Source organism: Centruroides sculpturatus, unplaced genomic scaffold (assembly GCF_000671375.1).
Source record: "Centruroides sculpturatus isolate CEXI.00-Female unplaced genomic scaffold, Cexi_2.0 scaffold669, whole genome shotgun sequence".
NCBI classification, from domain to species: Eukaryota; Metazoa; Arthropoda; class Arachnida; order Scorpiones; family Buthidae; genus Centruroides; species Centruroides sculpturatus.
This window is the reverse complement of record NW_019384872.1, coordinates 104487-113533: the sequence shown is the minus strand read 5'-3', so window position 1 is coordinate 113533 and position 9047 is coordinate 104487.

Here is a 9047-nt window from a genome sequence, read left to right as displayed (position 1 = left end):
TTTTTTTTTCTGAATGACAATTTTAATTTCGGTTAAGATTTACTCCTAAACGTCATTTTATATATTAGTAAAGGCCATTTTATGGTCGTGTTACCGAAGCCAAATATCTGTAGTGGATTGTGTTAATAATGTAAATGGATGTATTCGATGTAACACTAAGTATCGCGTGTTAAACGTGTGTACAGGAAGCGAGAAGCGAGCCTTGCTTACAGGTCGCGTGATCATGTGAATCATGATAGTGGCATATGACACTCGCTCGTGTATATACAACACAATAACATTTCCTGGTGTGTGCAAGTATCCAGCTTCTTTTCACACTAGAAATTTGTAATTTGACTTCATGCTGGTACCAAACTTGATATACTCGTCGAAATTGGAGGCCCAAACGTTAATGACCTTAAGTTTGATGAACTCCTTACAAATTAATTATATCATTTTTTTAAATTTTAAAATCAAATTGATAACTTAGAAGTTGAGTTTATGCTTTATTGAATAAAGCCCAAATTGCCTTTCTGTAGTAAATTCCTATTCTCGTTTCCTGTCTTTACCGTTTATTTGAGAGTTCTTAACTAAACTTCCTACCTTGTACTTTGATCTTTCCGACATTTCAAAGAGATGCCGATTGAATGACTCAATATTGAAAGATCTAATGACTGCTTTAAAAGTAGTACTAGGCTAAGAGAAGGATAACAATTTAAAATATTTTATGCACGATTTATTTTTAAGATTAAGAATTTTAAGATCCTTTTTTAAAATTCCAATTCGTCATACATAAAAAAGTATAATAAAATATCGCGTTGTCGTATATTCCTTGCTAGGGATTCCTCAGCAAACCTCTCATTTGCCCTCTGTAGTTTTAAATTAGAAGCCTTTGTCCTCATAACAGGGGATTCCCTCCTCTCCCGCATTCAACCACACCTCCAATTTAGGGGATTGCCTAACCAAGGTGTGAAAGCGCACTTTTGTGGTTAAAATTGGGGAAATTGGTGGGAGACAAAAGGTCAACTCGAAATTTTATTTTCACCTCTAAAATTCCAGAGTAAAATTTTCTTTTAAGCAGGAAATAAATAAAAATTGTATATCTGATGATAAATTAGGCGCTCGAGACTTTAAACATGCCTAGGCCTAAATCTTTTAGAAAAATTCTATAAATTTTGAACGTGTATGGTTCAATATTTTTGAATGGGAGGAACATTCTACAGCTTCCATTTTAGATATTTTTACATTAACAAAATATTTGAGATATTAATTTTTAATTGAAATAGTTTGAGTCTTGAAGAATATTGAATTGAAGCCATTATAAAAATTTTAATTTTCATCTGAAGAACCCATCCCACGTACGTGAATTATTGTTAACCCGCTTGAGTTAATAACACCATGGGATGCCAATTTACAGTATTTAATAAGAAAACCATAAAAGTTGGCTAACTATTAATTTTTTTTCTTTTTTTTCCGAGAGCTTTATTGATAGCGAGCACGTCGTCACGTTCTGCAAGCTAATAGCAGATAAAACACGGATAACCGAAGTTAAGACACCGTTTTGTGCAATAAAGTCAATTAAGAGTCAGGACACACCTGTTAACAGCCAAAAATTACCAGGGGATTTGTGCGGGAGGATGTTTATGGTCCAGGTTTGGCTTGCTTTAGTGAATAAGTTTATGTAAAATTATCCAATCAGGCTTAATTACAGGGTTTGTCGTGCCGATACGTATCTACTACTGCTACAACCTAAGAACTTAATCTGTTCGGGTTCATGATAAAATATATATATAAAAAAAAACCCGAATAGTTTGTAAGTTAAAGCGGCTTTGGCTTGCCCTGTAATTTTCATGGGGTGAAAATAACACATGATGTGAGACAGTGTGTAATGGTAGCGAGTAAAATTTTAGACTTCGACTAGCCCAGTGATTTCGTCGCCTCCCTCGCTCTTTATTTCGTCTCTTTTACTGCCATTCCGACAGCTGATCACGTAGGTAGCACCCTTCGAAACGTAGGACCACCCGGTAGTTGTGAATCGCAGCTCAGCATGTATGATGCACCATGAGCAATAAAGATCAATTTTCACACCTCATAACCTGCATTATTTATTTCTAAAATCGAGATTACATTAAATATATAAATAGAATTTAAGCATCTAATTATAATAAGCCAGGATGAACATGAATATTAATATTTAACTCTAATATTAATTGGATTAATCGTAGAATAACTCTCTTCCCCACTGCTATATATTTGATATTGATATAAGTCTGGAGCTAGGCCTATATTATGAACGTTGTAATGCCCCTATAAACATTGAAGTTTTAATGTTGATAGAATAATCATAATATATTGATAGGGATTAACTGGAATACAACAGCGAAATTAAACTTCTTTATTAATATTTTCGGCAATTCTAAACAGTTTAGTGTGTTTAGCATTTCATAATGCTATTGAATAGGGCGATAAAACAAGGAACATCTTTAGATACAAGGATCCAAATCCCTTTTCAAACGGATGTAATTATTATAATTATATGTATTCCCGGCGAAAAGTAGAACATAATTTAAGTGTATGCAAGTATTCACCTTGCTTATTTTTAATGCCGGAATTACCGATTTGTCAACTCTTTTCAGGATGATCTTGGAAGCGGTTAAGGACCCGGAAACCTAGATATTTATGTGTTTAGTATTTAGGTCGTAGAGTAAAATGACAGAATGTGTAAGTTACACGTTCAGGTATGTCGCCTGTACAAAAGTTGACACGATAAAATCCGGATAGAGATGGGTTATCGGAATTTTCCAAACAGGATTGGTACTATACCGAAAATCCCATGTTATTACAGGTTAATTCGTGCCACATAAATTAAATACAAATTTCTGTTGGGCTAAAATTAGAATTATGCAGAATAACATCTGTTAGACTGGCTTAAATGCCTTGTACTTTTTAAAAATTCCTGTTTTATACTTTGTAATATTCTGTAATTATCTGAAAGAGTGGATTGTTTTAAAGCTTAAAATAAGAATTTTTTCTTAGTTTAATGCATTTTATCGATTTTAGATTTAATTTGTTGAAAGGTAATCTGAAAATTCAAAGTTCGACAGTGCATAGTTAACGATAGTAAATTGAAAACTTATTGTGTTATATGATCCGTATTATTCTTAAATTTAAATAAATAAATAAATAAATTTAATTATAAACTTATAAGTCTTTATAATTTTTATATCTTTATATAAACTTGCATAGATTAATTTTATAAAAATTGTTTATCTCTCATATTTACAGAATTAAAAATGCCAACGTGTTTTATTACTTCATTCTTAGAAACGGGTTTCTGAAACAAATTTTATAGTTATTTGTAAAATTTTTTGATTAATTGCAAACTATTAATCACAATTAAAAAGCAAATTCAATATTTAATGTAAACAAGCGCTATGTCATATTGTATAGCTCTAGTTTATGGGCCATAGGCCGCATGCAAGTCGCTAGAAAATATTTATGACTCATTATTATTATTATTATTATTATTACTATAATTAATATGTTTATAGTTACAAAAAATGTTCAAACTCTGAACAATGAACAAATATAGAATTTATTACAGGCCATAAGTTAATTTGATGATTAGATACATTTATAGACTAATAAATTCGATATTTTCTGACTATCCATAAACTGTTTTATTACATTTTACAAACATTAAATCATTTGTTTTTACTTTTCACCTATTTATATAGTTTAATAAAGCTTTATATAGTTATATAAATAGCTTTAATATAAGCTATTTATTTAGTTTAGCCTAAAGATATTGGAGAAAGCTGATTTAAATCATTAAATCAGTTCTTGAGTAAGACCTGTAGATTTCAAATTGAATAATTCGTTATAAATTATAAATTATTTAGAAGTAAGATTATANTTACAATTATTTTAATTCAAATTTTATAAGATTTAGGCTAATACTATATTTATTTAGGTCTGTTTAAACATTTTAAATTAAGATCTATTTAAAAGATTTAATGATACGTCTATTTCTATTTTATTTTATTTTTTTTGTATAAACGATGCTTACATCAATTCTTATCTATTTTTAACTTATAGGCCTATTTAACATATTACTTAGTATATAATTTTAACATAAAAAATGTTAGAAATTAAATTTCAAAATAAATGTAAAATATTTAATAACTCATGGGTCTTTAGCAAATATCTACAAAATATAAAACAAAATTAGATCAAAACAGTTTTAAATATTTGGAATTAATCAGGCCCTGTTATAAATAAAATCCGAAGACTCTTGATGAAACTTGACACATCACCGATTTTCCGTAACTCTTGGGCACAGAGCCTTGTCAATTATCCGCTTTGCCGGACTAACGGTAATCATCTAATAATAACTCAATAATGCATTCCTGATGCATTAATTATGCTCATCTCATGTCTTTAAAGCATTGTGAATTGCAAGAAAAATTGTTATAAAAATTGAATATTAATATCTTATTAAGTTCCGTATTCTCGGCGACATTCCTGGAAAATTCAAGCCATTTAATGTACAAATTTAATGTTTATAAGAAAATTGTCGCGAGACTGACTTTTAAAAGATAGAAAAATAGTGTTTAAGATCTATAAAATTTAATATCTTAAGTAACAATTCTTCATATAATTTTTTTTAAAAAAAATCTATTAAAAAGATTTGGTCGATTGAATAAAAATTAATATTTCCTGTTACATCACCTTCGCAATTTAATAATTTAAAATTTGAACCAATGAACGTAGAAAAGAAGGAGGAATAAATAACATCTCGACTCACTTTCCTAGTACGATGTCATTCTTTTATTATATTGGAGTTTGTCTTATCATTGAAATTATCCGACCGCATCAATGAATGAAGTGGCACAAGACCAATAAAGCATGGCACGCCTCACACCGCGTGGCTAGTCATGGGACACGTGCTACATCACCTGCAGCCAAGGTCGCAAGAGCAGGTGCCTTACAGGTGCATGTGCCTTACTGTCGTTTCCTGTGCCATATAAACGACCGTTAATCTTCCTATCCAATTAAGAAAGGAATTGCAATTATAAAAAAGACTATAAAAATGATTTATGAGATGCTAACATTAAGTTTAAAAAAAGAGAGAGAGAAGAAAAAAATACTATCGCTTCTTCGAATTTATTTCTTTGGGAAAAATCTTGAATTTTTTAAATTTATTTTAAATACTTTTTAGTCTGTATTAAAAAAAATTTAGTGTAAAGATCCTAATTTTTGAGCTCTTGTCGACTTAAATATATTTTTAAAATTTAAAAGAGACACATCAATTATCACTTATCTTCCGCATCACATTCAGATCCGTAACACACTTACCTCATATTAATTAGCATTCAGCAGTAGGGCTTCCCTTCTTGTCAAAAGGGAGGGGAGAAGGGATTTTTCCCTGACTGGAAAAAAACTTAGAAGTCCTTCGTGGTTCCTGCACCTATAAATCAATGTAATTTTTACTAACAAAAAAATACAATTTTTAAGAGTAATTTTTATTTAATTTGCTCAAAAAATATCAAAAGGGACTCTGTAACCAGGACCCCATACAAGTTCTGGACGGCCTGTTCGGCAGCCTTTCTTTAATTCCTCTACATATCTCTTTTATAATGTTATTGCTGCATATATAGGCCTATATACATATATATATACATGCTTAAGATAATTAGTCTGAATATAACAATTTAAAATTTTTACAAATTAAGAAAATTCTGATAATTTTGAAACACTCATTAATCTATTTTATTATAATTTTTTCGCCCCGTTTATTATGCATTTTCAATATACATAAGTTATATTTATTGATTTTTATAATTAATTATTGATGTAACTAAATTAAATTTTCACAGCTTGAAAAGTTTCAAAATTAATTTTAGATTTATTTCATAACATATATTTATAAAACTTGATGTAGAGCATATTTATCAATTCATGAGCAAAGTCATCTTTTAATAGGCATAATTTGTTACAGATGCTGACCCGTCACGATATATATATATATATATAATGAAATGAATGTAATTGAATTACCAACATCATATATTTCATGAAATTTTAATTTGTAGAATAACCGCTTAAACAAAGAAAGCAAGCAACAACTGTTAGAGTATTGTTTTTTTACACGCGATCGTGTCGTTATCTTGTGTCAACAAAAATTACAAAATAAAAAAAATAAATTGTGTTCTTTATCTGTCTTCATTTTTGTTAGACAAAAGCAGATGTTGTAGAGCTTTCTAATCGAAAGATGAGTTGCGTGACTGCGTGACATTAGTGTTCTTTAGCCGACAGTGGCAGATGCATTGACGTGGTTTGGTTCCATTAGCCAAACTGAAAGTGGCTCCTCCTTTTCCCTAACTAATTGAATATTGAAGTAAGGATGTACTCTACTGGATATCTCTTCAGATTGGATTTTGTATCTTGCTCTTAATGAAAAAATTTAATAGCTTCGATAAATGTCCGATAATGTATTTTTAAAGTTGACAAGGGCGAGATCCTACAAAATTCTTATCTTAAACATTGACTATACAGCATTTTTAAAGTGAAAATATTATTAAATTTTATTCTTAAAGGGATTTACAATTATTTTAATTCAAATTTTATAAGATTTAGGCTAATACTATATTTATTTAGGTCTGTTTAAACATTTTAAATTAAGATCTATTTAAAAGATTTAATGATACGTCTATTTCTATTTTATTTTATTTTTTTTGTATAAACGATGCTTACATCAATTCTTATCTATTTTTAACTTATAGGCCTATTTAACATATTACTTAATACTGTATATAATTTTAACATAAAAAATGTTAGAAATTAAATTTCAAAATAAATGTAAAATATTTAATAACTCATGGGTCTTTAGCAAATATCTACAAAATATAAAACAAAATTAGATCAAAACAGTTTTAAATATTTGGAATTAATCAGGCCCTGTTATAAATAAAATCCGAAGACTCTTGATGAAACTTGACACATCACCGATTTTCCGTAACTCTTGGGCACAGAGCCTTGTCAATTATCCGCTTTGCCGGACTAACGGTAATCATCTAATAATAACTCAATAATGCATTCCTGATGCATTAATTATGCTCATCTCATGTCTTTAAAGCATTGTGAATTGCAAGAAAAATTGTTATAAAAATTGAATATTAATATCTTATTAAGTTCCGTATTCTCGGCGACATTCCTGGAAAATTCAAGCCATTTAATGTACAAATTTAATGTTTATAAAAAAAATTGTCGCGAGACTGACTTATCTACTTAAAATATAAGTAGCCCATCCCGAAAAAGCGTTCATTACGTCTTCAGTAATTTACCAATGATCAGTTCTGACATTCGCCGGAATTTCAGGTATAAACTCGTAATTTTGTCCTGATTAAAGAAGATACCAGAAAATTAGTAGTATATCTGTATCTTACTGAATCATTTGAATACATTTACTTCATATTTTTACTTTCAAACCGAACCGAATCTTCAAACCAAGGAAGAAAATCAGAAGTCTACACAAGAGGAAAAGTATGTAAATATTAGACTCACAAAATAATTAAAATAATTTTTAATTATTTTAATTAAATAACGTAATTATATAAGTAATAAGTGCAGAAAATAAGTAGCCTATATTGGCATAAATTGAATCTATAAATCAACTTTACACGTTAAAGAGATTGTAAACTAGACTTTTAGATTTGAAGGAAAATTCTAAACATGAAAATGAATTATACAGTTTATTTTAAATATATTTTAGTCAGTATAAATTACTCTGATTATTTATATTGACTTTATATATAAAACGTAGGTTACAGGTCTATGTCAGTTTAAAGCTTTTTTATTTTTATTTATTACTGTTTGAATAATAGGTAGATAAGAGAAAACCTTATGTTTTCTGTATTTACAGAAAATTTAATGCTTGCCTTGACAAATTAATTTTCTTTGATTGTTGATTAAAGTTTAATATGAGAGTAAATCGCTATCAAAATCTATATGCAAATTTTATGTTTAACTCTTACTAGATTGTATACACAACTGCAAATTTTGCATTTAATTGAAATAATTAGGAACTATATTTTACAAAAATATAATTGATCTTTTTTCTCTAAAACTAATTTCTCGAAATAACAATGAAAAACTGTTTATTTCTTACAAATATATTGATCTTTGTAAAGTAGCCTATATGAAATTTTAGATATGTAAGACTTTAATGGACCTCAATTAGACCATATAATTAGAATTTGCGAATATAAAACAAAATCCTTTACTTATGTATTATGCTAAAATATATGAATATTATAAAAATTAATGTTTAAAAACACTTTTACTGGAACTTAATGCGTAATTTAATCTAAATCTACAAAATATGCGCTGTACTTCTTAACACAATTTAATCAATGAATTTTTTTTTAGTTTTTGTGGTAAATCTAAAATGATATTTTAGTGAATGAAGGGCAGAATTTAAAAATATCTATTCAAATTCTAAGCTATTCAAATTTATAACGTTTTTCTTTCATTGCTGCTAGGTAAATGCTTGTCGAGCGAGGAGAAATTTCGCTTGTTAAATATCACGAGTGATGCATGCAGGCTATTCTTATTAATAACGCTCGAATGCAAATGTATACAGTATATTTTTCTTATCTTTTTCAACGTTTCATTTCTCTTCACAACCCGATCCTGATAAGAATAATAAATTTTCTAAGTTTGATAAATCTTTAGACACACTGATAATTTTTCCGAATTAAATTTTCTCCTGGACTTCTTATTGTGCAATTTTAATAAAAATTACAAGCTAAATGCTTTTAAAATTAATTTAATTTATAAATCTAAATAATTTACTGTAATGTTATTCGATAAGCTAAGCTAATATGAAGAACTCAGCTTACAGGTAGCAGTTTGTCTAACTTCCAATTTAAATGAATTATGATTAATTAATCTTTTTATGGTGTTTTAATTAAACTTAATAAGCCTATAGACCCTTTAGGCTAAAGTATAATATTTTCATTGGACATTAAATTGGTATATTTAGCCTTCAAATATAAGATTTTGTA